At 44.0% G+C, this 15,553-nt stretch overlaps 1 long non-coding RNA gene across 1 annotated transcript in view; it reads right to left on the bottom strand.

Moving 5' to 3' along the window:
* Positions 1-5,508: 5,508 nt before the first annotated feature.
* LOC143774490 (uncharacterized) overlaps positions 5,509-15,553 on the bottom strand; it is a 104,565-nt gene continuing 94,520 nt past the window's right edge. Inside the window, exons 3-4 of the long non-coding RNA XR_013215543.1 lie at positions 6,946-7,022; positions 5,509-6,469 (exon numbers count right to left, since the gene is read on the bottom strand). This is a non-coding gene — a long non-coding RNA (uncharacterized LOC143774490). The remainder of the gene's footprint in view (positions 6,470-6,945; positions 7,023-15,553) is intronic.

Consider the following 15,553-nt stretch of genomic DNA (forward strand, 5'->3'; position numbering starts at 1 on the left):
GTTACCATTCAAGCTTGCTTGCTGTCAGGGAATGGAGCAATAGACATGCAGGATATTTCAGTTCAAAGAATGAATGATATGTTACCATTCAAGCTTGCTTGCTGTCAGGGAATGGAGCAATAGACATGCAGGATATTTCAGTTCAAAGAATGAATGATATGTTACCATTCAAGCTTGCTTGCTGTCAGGGAATGGAGCAATAGACATGCAGGATATTTCAGTTCAAAGAATGAATGATATGTTACCATTCAAGCTTGCTTGCTGTCAGGGAATGGAGCAATAGACATGCAGGATATTTCAGTTCAAAGAATGAATGATATGTTACCATTCAAGCTTGCTTGCTGTCAGGGAATGGAGCAATAGACATGCAGGATATTTCAGTTCAAAGAATGAATGATATGTTACCATTCAAGCTTGCTTGCTGTCAGGGAATGGAGCAATAGACATGCAGGATATTTCAGTTCAAAGAATGAATGATATGTTACCATTCAAGCTTGCTTGCTGTCAGGGAATGGAGCAATAGACATGCAGGATATTTCAGTTCAAAGAATGAATGATATGTTACCATTCAAGCTTGCTTGCTGTCAGGGAATGGAGCAATAGACATGCAGGATATTTCAGTTCAAAGAATGAATGATATGTTACCATTCAAGCTTGCTTGCTGTCAGGGAATGGAGCAATAGACATGCAGGATATTTCAGTTCAAAGAATGAATGATATGTTACCATTCAAGCTTGCTTGCTGTCAGGGAATGGAGCAATAGACATGCAGGATATTTCAGTTCAAAGAATGAATGATATGTTACCATTCAAGCTTGCTTGCTGTCAGGGAATGGAGCAATAGACATGCAGGATATTTCAGTTCAAAGAATGAATGATATGTTACCATTCAAGCTTGCTTGCTGTCAGGGAATGGAGCAATAGACATGCAGGATATTTCAGTTCAAAGAATGAATGATATGTTACCATTCAAGCTTGCTTGCTGTCAGGGAATGGAGCAATAGACATGCAGGATATTTCAGTTCAAAGAATGAATGATATGTTACCATTCAAGCTTGCTTGCTGTCAGGGAATGGAGCAATAGACATGCAGGATATTTCAGTTCAAAGAATGAATGATATGTTACCATTCAAGCTTGCTTGCTGTCAGGGAATGGAGCAATAGACATGCAGGATATTTCAGTTCAAAGAATGAATGATATGTTACCATTCAAGCTTGCTTGCTGTCAGGGAATGGAGCAATAGACATGCAGGATATTTCAGTTCAAAGAATGAATGATATGTTACCATTCAAGCTTGCTTGCTGTCAGGGAATGGAGCAATAGACATGCAGGATATTTCAGTTCAAAGAATGAATGATATGTTACCTGTATGAAGAGAGAAGAGATGCTTGTTATATTCTGCCATGTTATAACTGCTGAATACTTAGAAAAAAAAGTACTTTGTATTTAAGTACATTTGGTATTGCATGAAAGTCAAAAAATGAAATCAAAGTGAAAAGTCTTAAAATTTGTCAAAACATTGACAATGACAAGAACACTTTTCGGTATAATTTTCACCTCTTAGCCAGTGAAACATAAGTGAAACATAAAAAGTATACCTGCGATGGTATGCAACAGAATCTGGTTAGGGATGAGTGAGCACTAACATGCTGGGATTAGAGATGGGCGCACACCTGGATGTTTGGGTTCAGCCGAATAGTTACAAAAAGTTCAGGTTCAGGTACTAGAACAGTACCCGGAGCCGAACCTGAGCCCGGCCCGAACATCCAGTATTTGCTGCACTATAATGTGCATGACAACGCATCAAACAGCGCTTCTGATCGGCGGTGAAATCATCCCCGCTGGTCAGAGAGCCGCGCTTCCCACGCTGTCAGAAGACAAAACTCTCACAGTGCTAGCGGGGATCTCACTGAGTTCCCCGCAGTTCATCCCGGCTGGAAACGGAGACTCAGTGATGTCACCGCTAGTCACTGAGGCTGCGCTCGCAGCTGTTCATTCATCAGTGGTTCTCAGCTTGGACAGTCGCATCTTGGCACTGTCCAGGTTGAAAACTAATTATCCCCCAGACATGGATTACGACGTTAGACAGAACAACGGACAGGTATGGTACATTGGGTTTTTTATTTTTGGTTTATTACAGGAGAACGAGGGCTTCGGTGGAATTAGGTGAGGTCGTAAGTATGGTTTAATTGAGATTACTAAAGGAGTTTGTGTAATTCTTTCAATTAAAGGACTTTATTCTTGGTGTCTGTTTTCTTACAATGTGACTATGGGATTAGTAATGGGGACGTCTTATTGACGCCTCTCCATTACTAACCTCAGGGCTTGATGTCACCTGATGGTGACATCACCCCCCCAACTATCACCTCACTTGCCACCACTACAGGGCAAATGGGAAGAGTCGGGCAAAGCACCTAAAATGGCGCATCTAGTAGATGTGCCTTTTCCAGGCAGCTGTGGGCTGCTATTTTTACGCTGGGGGGAGCCAATATCCATGGCCCCTTACCAGCCTGAGAATACCAGCCCCCAGCTGTCTGCTTTAGCACGGTAGGTTGTCAAAAATGGGGGGACCCCATGCCTTTTTTTTTTATTATTTAAATAATTTAAAAATATGACATGGAGACCACTCCATTCTTGATAACCAGATTTGCTGAAGCTGACAGCTGAGGGTTGCAGCCCCCAGCTGTGAGTTTTGACTGGCTGGTTATCATAAATAGGGGGTATTTATTTACAGCGCAGGAGCAGCTGATGAATTCTCCCATCTGCCTCTCCTGCTCTCACTGTTATTAGCAGCAGCAGGTTTCAGGTGATGGGAGCAGTTGTCCCATCAGCTGATACCAGTGATCAGAGGTAAACTTTATACCTCCAATCACAGCGGAGCGCTCACGCTGACTATTGACAGCGTGGGAACAGCGGTTTCTGACTGGCAGGGATGATTTCACCACCGATCAGAAGTGGTGTTTGCTGTGCTGTCAAGCATATGACAGTGCGACAAACACCCGGTGTTCGGGCAGCAGAACCCAAACAGTAACACGGACTTCCTGGTGAAGTCCGTGTTAGGTGTCCATGCCCGAACAGTAGGTGTTCGGTACTGACTCCAAACTTTACTGTTTGGGTTCGCCCATCTACAGCTGGGATGCTTGGTACTTGAACCAAGCAGTTCCTGATGCTCGGATGCTAATTTTGAATAACGAGTATAAAGGGAGTCAATGGCAAATCCGAGCATTTTTCCGGCAGACCCTATAAGTAGGTCTGGAGGGCAGTGAAATGTTGAAATGGATGGAAAAAGTGCTGAAGGAGAACAGCACGGGGAAGACCACTGGAAGCATTTCTAACTCCCAGATCGCTGATGAGAACAATGGAGTCACACTTTTACTCTACCTTAACCCCTTTCTGACCTCAGACGGGATAGTACGTCCAAGGTCAGAACCCCCACTTTGATGCGGGCTTCGGCAGTGAGCCCGCATCAAAGCCGGGATATGTCAGCTGTTTTGAACAGCTGACATGTGCCAGCAAGAGGTGCGGGTGGAATCGCGATCCACCCACCAATATTAACTCGTTAAATGTCGCTGTCAAATGCTGTCAACCATCAGGCCGGAAATGAGGGCATCGCTGACCACCATCACGTGATCGGGGGTCAGCGATGCATCGGCATGACAACCAGAGGTCTAGTGAAGACCTCTATGGTTGTTGATGCCAGATTGCTCTGAGCGCCACCCTGTGGTCGGCGCTCATAGCAATGCAGTAATTCAGCTACATAGGAGCAATCTATGCTTCGCTCCTATGTAGCAGAGCCGATTGAGTTGTGCCAGCTTCTAGCCTCCCATGGAGGCTATTGAAGCATGGCAAAAGTAAAAAAAAAAAAAAAAAATTTAAAAATAAGAAAAAAATAAAAAAATATAAAAGTTTAAATCCCCCCCTTTCACCCCATTCAAAATAAAGCAATAAAAAAAAAAAAAAATCAAACCTACATATATTTGGTATCGCCACGTTCAGAATCGCCCGATCTATCAATAAAAAAAGGATTAACCTGATCGCTCAACGGCGTAGCGAGAAAAAAATTAAAAACGCCAGAATTATGTTTTTTGGTCTCTGCGACATTGCATTAAAATGCAATAACGGGCGATCAAAATAATGTATCTGCACCAAAATGGTATAATTAAAAACGTCAGCTCGGCACGCAAAAAATAATCCCTCAGCCGACCCAAGATCACGAAAAATGGAGGCGCTGTGGGTATCGGAAAACTGCGCTTTTTTTTTTTTAGCAAAGTTTGGAATTTTTTTTTACCACTTAGATAAAAAACAACCTAGACATGTTTGTTGTCTATGAACTCGTAATGACCTGGAGAATTTTTTTCCCATTTTCTAGTACACAACATGCTGAAACCAATGGTGTCGTTCAAAAGTAGAACTTTTTCCACAAAAAATAAGCCCTCACATGGCCATATTGACAGAAAAATAAAAAAGTTATGGCTCTGGGAAAGAGGGGAGCGAAAAACGAAAACGCAAAAACGAAAAAAGCTAGTGTCATGAAGGGGTTAAGGACTGACAATAAAACATTCAAAATTAACTAGAAAATGGAGCTTACAGGAAAAAAAAATGTTAAGAAACATTCTTTACTGCACAATGACTTGTGAATTAGGGAAAATTTAAAAAGGATTAAAAAAATGTTTACGTAAACCAAAATTGAATTTTTTATTAATTTTTTATAAATGTTTTATTTAAAAAAAAAATAGAAATTTCAGTGTAATTTATGAAGGGAGCAATTACCAAAAATTTAATGGAAGAGGTACTCTGTACCCTGTATTGGACATTAAGCAGGGCCTCATACACATTCTGTTCAAAATGTGATGTAAGGTTACTCCTACACTCATGCAAAGCCAGGAAAAAATGTCTACATAGAGTCATGCATAGATTCTTGAAGGCAACAACTGGTGGGCCTCATTCAAATGCTGAATATTAAAAACACTTTATGTGCTGCTGTCATCTGGTGGTGTGGAAAAGTCGGGGCTAATCCAGACTTTGCTCATTTTTATGAGAGTGAGCTTGTCAGCACTTTCTGTTGACAGGTGAAAGCGCCTGTCGAATATGACCCCTCCGGCAACACTAAAAACCCACTCAGACAACATGCTAGCGTCAGGGCTGCCCAACACCATCAAGGCATAGCAGGACAGCTCGAGCCAGCTGTCCTGCTTTGAGATCCAATGGCTGAAGGTTGCAGGGGAATTAGGAGGTACGCTGGTTTTATCGGCCAGGTATTGCTTGACCATCTTTAAAAACTTTTCTTCCCTTGTCAAAAATACCCGGTCATAAGGGCCTGCATGCTAGAAGGGTGTCTCGAAATTGGCCAAAGCCTTTGAAAGGCTTTCACACAAACCAAGTTTTACAGTATATATGACAAAAGTCAATTTTTGAACAACCAAATTGCACACCTGAAGCAGGACAATTTTTATTTTTCATTTCAAACCAATGAAATTTCACACAAAGCAGGTTATACAGTATGTATGACAAAAGTAAATTTTTAGAACAAAAATATCTGTACCAGTCCAAGCACGTTAAACTGTATGGATGACTAATAGAATCCAGGAAAAAATTTGGAACTGTTTTTGGAGTTTTATATACCACCGTAATGTAACAATAACCGCATTAAACTGTATGAATGACAAATTGAATCAAGAAATAAAACAAAACATTTTTTGGAGTTTTAGATACCATCAAAATGAAAAGAAAAATATGTAATACTCTATGGATGACTAAATGAATCCAGGAACAATTTTTAACCTCTTTCTTGGAGTGTTATATACCGCTGAAATGTGAAACAAAGTACATAAAACTTTATGGATGACTAATTGAATCCAGAAAAACTTTTGAATGCTTATGTGGAGTGTTATATACAGGTGCATCTAGGCAAAATTAGAATATCATCAAAAAGTTAATTTATTTCAGTTCTTCAATACAAAAAATGAATCTCATATATTATATAGAGTCATTGCAAACAGAGTGATCTATTTCAAGTGTTTTATTTCTGTTAATGTTGATGATTATGGCTTACAGCCAATGAAAACTCAAAAGTTATTATCTCAGTAAATTAGAATACTGTATAACACCATCTTGCAAAAATGATTTTAAAATCTGAAATGTTGGCCTACTGAAATGTATGTTCAGTAAATGCACTCAATACTTGGTCGGGGCTCCTTTGGCATCAATTACTGCATCAATGCGGCGTGGCATGGAGGCGATCAGCCTGTGGCACTGCTGAGGGGTTATGGAAGCCCAGGTTGCATTGATAGCAGCCTTCAGCTCATCTGCATTGTTGGGTCTGGTGTCTCATCTTCCTCTTGACAATAACCCATAGATGCTCTCTGGGTTTAAGGTCATGCGAGTTTTCTGACCAATCAAGCACAGTGATGCTGCGGTTTGTAAACCTGGTGTTGGTACTTTTGTCAGTGTGGACAGGGGCCAAGTCCTGCTGGAGAATGAAATTTCCATATTAAAAAGCTTGTCGGCCGAGAGAAGCATGAAGTGTTCTAAAATTTCCTGGTAGACGGCTGCGCTGACTTTGGTCATGATAAAACACAGTGGACCTACACCAGCAGATGACATGGCTCCCCAAACCATCACTGATGTGGAAACTTCACACTAGACCTCCAGCAGCTTGGACTGTGGCCTCTCCACTCTTCCTCCAGACTCTTGGGCCATGATTTCCAAGGACTAGTGTGAAGTTTCCACAATCAATGATAGTTTCGAGAGCCATGTCATCTGCTGGTGTAGGTCCACTGTGTTTAATCAAGACCAAATTCAGCGCAGCCGTCTACCAGGAAATTTGAGCACTTCATGCTTGTTGTAGGTTCAATAAAATTGATTTTTTATCAGCAGGAGATTATCACTACATGACTAGGTGTCTCATGGCATGTAGTCCTCCTGGTCTTTGTAATACCACCTCACCACTGATTGGTAGCTTTCTGCCTTTGCACAGTGTTCATGAAAATCTGACAATCAGGGGTTATGCAGGGGTTATGCATCTGCAAAAGAGAAAACATTGATTTTAACAAAACTGCATCAAACATCCCAGTAAATGATACATCGCTGGAATCAGGGTTTCAGCCCCTACATCATGATGCTCTCAGATTAAATACCAAAAAAACGGCGACAGATTTCTTTTAATATTGATAAACGAATGTCTCCATAGTTATAAATCTACACAGCACGCTTGTCTGACATGGAATAGAAATTTCCTGAGCTGCTGAACAGTAATTTCCATACAATCCCAATAAATCTATCACTCCGTCCATTAACCCATCACTATTGTGTAATTTATTACAAACACAAATAATCTAATTTTCCCTCACAGCATATGCCATACATTACTGAGCGGGCTGTTCTGCACTTGTTAGTATCGCTTCAGTTAACCCGGCTTCTGTGGACATGCGATGCGGCCCGCTATCATGTGGAGGTCTCTTCGTGCCGAGGCTCCAGCTTGTTAGCAATGATGTGACCATGTTGCTAAGCCTTTCTCCAGAGAGGAAGCATTGAGCATTTACGCCAACACTCATCTATTTCTGCTTAGCAACTGTTCCTGATTATTCCAAGAAATGTAAAGTGTGTAAAACTACAGTATACTTGACACTATCTGATTTGCACAAGGTAAAAAATTACACTCTTAAGCTATCGAGCTCCGATTTGTATATGTATATAATCTTTACACACATCGTATGCGCAGTAGGCACGCGCCGGGGTGCGAGCATAGTCATGCGTGAGGCTATCGAGCTCCGATTTGTATATGTATATAAGCTTTACACATCGTATGCGCAGAGGGCACGCGCCGGGGTGCGAGCATAGTCACGAGTGAGGCCATCGAGCTCCGATTTGTATATGTATATAAGCTTTACACATCGTATGCGCAGAGGGCACGCGCCGGGGTGCGAGCATAGTCACGAGTGAGGCTATCGAGCTCCGATTTGTACATGTATATAAGCTTTACACATCGTATGCGCAGAGGGCATGAGCCGGGGTGCGAGCATAGTCATGCGTGAGGCCATCGAGCTCCGATTTGTATATGTATATAAGCTTTACACATCATATGAACAGAAGGCACGCGTCGGGGTGCGAGCATAGTCATGCGTGAGGCCATCGAGCTCCGATTTGTATATGTGTATAAGCTTTACACATCGTATGCGCAGAAGGCACGTGCCGGGGTGCGAGCATAGTCACGAGTGAGGCTATCGAGCTCCGATTTGTATATGTATATAAGCTTTACACATCGTATGAGCAGAGGGCATGAACCGGGGTGCGAGCATAGTCACGAGTGAGGCTATCGAGCTCCGATTTGTATATGTATATAAGCTTTACACATCGTATGCGTAGAGGGCATGAGCCGGGGTGCGAGCATAGTCACGAGTGAGGCTATCGAGCTCCGATTTGTATATGTATATAATCTTTACACATCATATGCGCAGAGGGCATGAGCCGGGGTGCGAGCATAGTCATGCGTGAGGCCATCGAGCTCCGATTTGTATATGTGTATAAGCTTTACACATCGTATGCGCAGAGGGCACGCGCCGGGGTGCGAGCATAGTCACGAGTGAGGCTATCGAGCTCCCATTTGTATATGTATATAAGCTTTACACATCATATGAACAGAAGGCACACGTCGGGGTGCGAGCATAGTCACGAGTGAGGCTATCGAGCTCCCATTTGTATATGTATATAAGCTTTACACATCGTATGCGCAGAGAGCACACGCCGGGGTGCGAGCATAGTCACGAGTGAGGCTACCGAGCTCCGATTTGTATATGTATATAATCTTTACACATCGTATGATCAGTAGGCACGCGCCGGGGTGAGAGCATAGTCACGAGTGAGGCTATCGAGCTCCGATTTGTACATGTATATAATCTTTACACATCATATGCGCAGAGGGCATGAGCCGGGGTGCGAGCATAGTCATGCGTGAGGCCATCGAGCTCCGATTTGTATATGTGTATAAGCTTTACACATCGTATGCGCAGAGGGCACGCGCCGGGGTGCGAGCATAGTCACGAGTGAGGCTATCGAGCTCCCATTTGTATATGTATATAAGCTTTACACATCATATGAACAGAAGGCACGCGTCGGGGTGCGAGCATAGTCACGAGTGAGGCTATCGAGCTCCCATTTGTATATGTATATAAGCTTTACACATCGTATGCGCAGAGAGCACGCGTCGGGGTGCGAGCATAGTCACGAGTGAGGCTATCGAGCTCCGATTTGTATATGTATATAATCTTTACACATCGTATGAGCAGTAGGCACGCGCCGGGGTGCGAGCATAGTCACGAGTGAGGCTATCGAGCTCCAATTTGTATATGTATATAAGCTTTACACATCGTATGCGCAGTAGGCACGCGCCGGGGTGCGAGCATAGTCACGAGTGAGGCTATCGAGCTCCGATTTGTATATGTATATAATCTTTACACATCGTATGAGCAGTAGGCACGCGCCGGGGTGTGAGCATAGTCACGAGTGAGGCTATCGAGCTCCGATTTGTATATGTATATAAGCTTTACACATCGTATGCGCAGAGGGCATGAGCCGGGGTGTGAGCATAGTCATGCGTGAGGCCATCGAGCTCCGATTTGTATATGTATATAAGCTTTACACATCGTATGAGCAGTAGGCACGCGCCGGGGTGTGAGCATAGTCATGCGTGAGGCGATTGAGCTCCGATTTGCATATGTGTATAAGCTTTACACATCGTATGCACAGAAGGCATGTGTCGGGGTGCGAGTATAGTCACGAGAGAGGCTATCGAGCTCCGATTTGTATATGTGTATAAGTTTTACACATCGCATGACCAGAGGGCATGAACCGGGGTGCGAGCATAGTCACGAGTGAGGCTATCGAGCTCTGATTTGTATATGTGTATAAGCTTTACACATCATATGAACAGAAGGCACGTGCCGGGGTGCGAGCATAGTCATGCGTGAGCAGGTACGGACTGGGGCTGAAATTCAGCCCTGGCATTTGAAATCACACAGGCCCATGCCGTGCCAGTCCCCATGAACCAAATGGGATATATTACTAATATTACCCTGGATGGGGGAAAGGAAGATTTTCTACAAGACCAATATTTTTAATGATACCCGTGGCCTGCTGGGGTAAGTGACGGAGTCAGTGACTTTGTGCTGCATCACAACTCTTAACAGTATGGGTATCTTGAGAACACTGATTCGGTTAACAATGTAGCAAACAAGGCAGCCCATGACCAGACAGGCCCTTCTGGTATTTGCCAGAATTGCCAGATGGCCAGTCCGGCCCTGTGCGTGAGGCTATCGAACTCCCGTTTGTATATGTATATAAGCTTTACACATCGTATGAGCAGAGGGCGCGTGCCGGGGTGTGAGCATAGTCACAAGTGAGGCTATCGAGCTCCGATTTGTATGTGTATAAGCTTTACACATCGTATGCGCAGAGGGCACACGCCAGGGTGCGAGCATAGTCACGAGTGAGGCTATCGAGCTCCCATTTGTATATGTACAGTGGGGCAAAAAAGTATTTAGTCAGTCAGCAATAGTGCAAGTTCCACCACTTAAAAAGATGAGAGGCGTCTGTAATTTACATCATAGGTAGACCTCAACTATGGGAGACAAACTGAGAAAAAAAAATCCAGAAAATCACTTTGTCTGTTTTTTTATCATTTTATTTGCATATTATGGTGGAAAATAAGTATTTGGTCAGAAACAAAATTTCATCTCAATACTTTTTAATACATCCTTTGTTGGCAATGACAGAGGTCAAACGTTTTCTGTAAGTCTTCACAAGGTTGCCACACACTGTTGTTGGTATGTTGGCCCATTCCTCCATGCAGATCTCCTCTAGAGCAGTGATGTTTTTGGCTTTTCGCTTGGCAACACGGACTTTCAACTCCCTCCAAAGGTTTTCTATAGGGTTGAGATCTGGAGACTGGCTAGGCCACTCCAGGACCTTGAAATGCTTCTTACGAAGCCACTCCTTCGTTGCCCTGGCGGTGTGCTTTGGATCATTGTCATGTTGAAAGACCCAGCCACGTTTCATCTTCAATGCCCTTGCTGATGGACGGAGGTTTGCACGCAAAATCTCACGATGCATGGCCCCATTCATTCTTTCATGTACCCGGATCAGTCGTCCTGGCCCCTTTGCAGAGAAACAGCCCCAAAGCATGATGTTTCCACCACCATTCTTTACAGTAGGTATGGTGTTTGATGGATGCAACTCAGTATTCTTTTTCCTCCAAACACAACAAGTTGTGTTTCTACCAAACAGTTCCAGTTTGGTTTCATCAGACCATAGGACATTCTCCCAAAACTCCTCTGGATCATCCAAATGCTCTCTAGCAAACTTCAGACGGGCCCGGACATGTACTGGCTTAAGCAGTGGGACACGTCTGGCACTGCAGGATCTGAGTCCATGGTGGCGTAGTGTGTTACTTATGGTAGGCCTTGTTACATTGGTCCCAGCTCTCTGCAGTTCATTCACTAGGACCCCCGGGTGGTTATGGGATTTTTGCTCACCGTTCTTGTGATCATTCTGACCCCACGGGGTGGGATTTTGCATGGAGCCCCAGATCGGGGGAGATTATCAGTGGTCTTGAATGTCTTCCATTTTCTAATTATTGCTCCCACTGTTGATTTCTTCACTCCAAGCTGGTTGGCTATTGCAGATTCAGTCTTCCCAGCCTGGTGCAGGGCTACAATTTTGTTTCTGGTGTCCTTTGACAGCTCTTTGGTCTTCACCATAGTGGAGTTTGGAGTCAGACTGTTTGAGGGTGTGCACAGGTGTCTTTTTATACTGATAACAAGTTTAAACAGGTGCCATTACTACAGGTAATGAGTGGAGGAAAGAGGAGACTCTTAAAGAAGAAGTTACAGGTCTGTGAGAGCCAGAAATCTTGATTGTTTGTTTCTGACCAAATACTTATTTTCCACCATAATATGCAAATAAAATGATAAGAAAACAGACAAAGTGATTTTCTGGATTTTTTTTCTCAGTTTGTCTCCCATAGTTGAGGTCTACCTATGATGTAAATTACAGACGCCTCTCATCTTTTTAAGTGGTGGAACTTGCGCTATTGCTGACTGACTAAATACTTTTTTGCCCCACTGTATATAAGCTTTACACATCGTATGCGCAGAGGGCACGTGCCAGGGTGCGAGCATAGTCACGAGTGAGGCTATCGAGCTCCGATTTGTATATGTATATAAGCTTTACACATTGTATGCGCAGAGGGCATGAGCCGGGGTGCGAGCATAGTCACGAGAGAGGCTATCGAGCTCCGATTTGTATATGTGTATAAGTTTTACACATCGCATGACCAGAGGGCATGAACCGGGGTGCGAGCATAGTCACGAGTGAGGCTATCGAGCTCTGATTTGTATATGTGTATAAGCTTTATACATCATATGAACAGAAGACACGTGCCGGGGTGCGAGCATAGTCATGCGTGAGGCTATCGACCTCCCATTTGTATATGTATATAAGCTTTACACATCGTATGAGCAGAGGGCATGAGCCGGGGTGCAAGCATAGTCACGAGTGAGGCTATCAAGCTTCGATTTGTATATTTGTATAAGCATTACACATCATATGAACAGAAGGCACCTGCCGGGGTGCGAGCATAGTCACAAGTGAGGCTATTGAGCTCCAATTTGTATATGTGTATAAGCTTTACACATCGTATGCGCAGAGGGCACGCGCCAGGGTGCGAGCATAGTCACGAGTGAGGCTATCGAGCTCCAATTTGCATATGTGTATAAGCTTTACATATTGTATGAGCAGAGGGCATGAGCCGGGGTGTGAGCATAGTCACGAGTGAGGCTATCGAGCTCCCATTTGTATATGTATATAAGCTTTACACATCGTATGCGCAGAAGGCACGTGCCGGGGTGCGAGCTTAGTCACGAGTGAGGCTTTCGAGCTCCGATTTGTATATGTATATAAGCTTTACACATCGTATGCGCAGAAGGCACGTGCCGGGGTGCGAGCTTAGTCACGAGTGAGGCTATCGAGCTCCGATTTGTATATGTATATAAGCTTTACACATCGTATGAGCAGAAGGCACGTGCCGGGGTGCAAGCATAGTCATGCGTGAGGTTGTCGGGCTCCGATTTTTATATGTGTATAAGCTTTACACATCATATAAACAGAAGGCACGTGCCGGGGTGCGAGCATAGTCATGAGTGAGGCTATCGAGCTACGATTTGTATATGTGTATAAGCTTTACACATCGTATGTGCAGAAGGCATGCGCCAGGGTGCGAGCATAGTCATGAGTGAGGTTATTGAGCTCTGATTTGTATATGTGTATAAGCTTTACACATCGTATGAGCAGAAGGAGAGAGCATAGTCATGAGTGAAGCTATCGAGCTATCGCCCCATGGTCCTGGTCATCACAGTAATGTTGCTTTCCTCACCGGGAGAGTGATGCTACGTTTGGAGGCAAGAAAGGATAACTGTAACCAGGTACCACAAACATGCAACACATTCACACCCCAGGCCACCAGGGGGAGCTTTTGATCCTATTTACTAGGTGACTCCCCATATATATATATAACTGGTAGTCTGTAGGGAAAGTTAGTGAGTTCGAGACAGCAGTCTGAGGAGGACAGAGGTTTTACGGAGCAATGCATGCCCCCAGAGCTGCAGCTCCCGGAAAGAGACATTTTAGAAAGCAGAAATGATTGCAGCGAGCATGCAGGAAAGCAGAGCACAGGAGAGGATTCCAGAAGGGGACCAGCCCCAAGCAGGCTGCCTCCTTCTGAGGCGCAGAACACAGGTAGCCGGAATAACGAGGTTGTAAGGAACTCCACGCCTTACATCAGAGACCGGCAGGACAGCTAATTTCACGTTACCTGTCCGCACCCACACCCAGGAGGCACAGTGACACCCTGCAGAGCCGGGTCATCTAAGAGACCTTATAAACAGGCTCAAGTCACCAGTCATACGGGTTTTGTCCTATCCTAACCGGGGGACAGAGAGAGAGAGATAACATCAGTGAGGACCTTATGTGAAGCTTCTAACAGTAAGGGACTACACCACTACAGCGCAAAGGAAGGCTTTTACTTTCCACCTGGATAAGAGGACTCTGGACTTGCCTCCAAACCGTCCGGACTCTACCTGCCCTGTGATCCAGTGCCCTGGACTGTGGCTGCTGAAGACTTCAGTAAATGAGGTAAAGAGACTGCAAACCTGTGTCCTCGTTCCTTACTGTACCTCTCACCATCCCACCATCTACACACCGGGAGCCCTGTGGGAAGATATACCATCTAGCTGCCATAACATCACCCCAGCGGACCCCTTAAAGCAGCATTGGTCACCCTGACCGAATACCACAGGTGGCGTCATGAACATGAACTTTATCACTTTAAAGACCTTTCCCTTTTACATGGGCGCCCTGGACCACGGACCGGGTCGCAGCCACCGTGACATCCCCCTGTGAACACCGGACCCGGTACCGAATGCCCCACGGCCCTGGCGGGCGACTCACATGCGTGAGGGTATCGAGCTCCTATTTGTATATATGTATAAACTTGACAGAATAACAAATCTGCAGGTCGTCGGACATCTAGGAAATAGCGACCACAATCCACAATATTGTACAATTTCACTTGTCTTTTGCCTGGGGGACTTGTCAGGGAGTCAGAAAAACACTGAACTTTAGGAAGGCAAAGTTTGACCAGCTTGGAGATGCCCTTAATCTGGTTGACTGGGACAATGTCCTCAGAAATAAGAATACAGATAATAAATAGGAAATGTTTAAGAACATCCTAAATAGGCACTGTAAGCGGTTTTTACCTTGTGGGAATAAAAGGACAAGAAATAGGGAAAAACCCAATGTGGCTAAACAAAGAAGTAAGACAGGCAATAAACAGTAAAAAGAAAGCATTTAAACTACTAAAGCAGAATGGCACCGCTGAAGCTATAAAAAACTATAGGGAGAAAATTACTTTATCTAAAAAACTAATTAAAGCTGCCAAAAAGGAAACAGAGAGGCACATTGCTAAGGAGAGTAAAACTAATCCCAAACTGTTCTTCAACAATATCAATAGTAAAAGAATCATAAGTGAAAGTGTAGGCCCCTTAGAAAATTGTGAGGAAAGAATGGTTGTAGATGACGAGGAAAAGGCTAATATATATTAAACACCTTCTTCTCCACAGTATTGACGGTGGAAAATGAAATGCCGAGAGACAAAGAAAACCCAATATTAAGGGTCACCAATCTAACCCAAGAAGAGGTGCGAAACCGGCTAAATAAGATTAAAATAGATAAATCTCCAGGTCCCGATGGCATACACCCACGAGTACTAAGAGAACTAGGTTATGTAATAGACAAACCATTATTTCTTATATTTAGGGACGCTATAGAGACGGGGTCTGTTCCACAGGACTGGCGCATAGCAAATGTGGTACCAATATTCAAAAAGGGCTCTAAAAGTGAACCTGGAAATTATAGGCCAGTAAGTCTAACCTCTGTTGTTGGTAAAATATATGAAGGGTTTCTGGGGGACGTTATTCTGGATTATCTCAAGGAGAATAACGGT

The sequence above is a fragment of the Ranitomeya variabilis genome, chromosome 5 (genome assembly GCF_051348905.1).
Source record: "Ranitomeya variabilis isolate aRanVar5 chromosome 5, aRanVar5.hap1, whole genome shotgun sequence".
Classification (NCBI taxonomy): Eukaryota; Metazoa; Chordata; class Amphibia; order Anura; family Dendrobatidae; genus Ranitomeya; species Ranitomeya variabilis.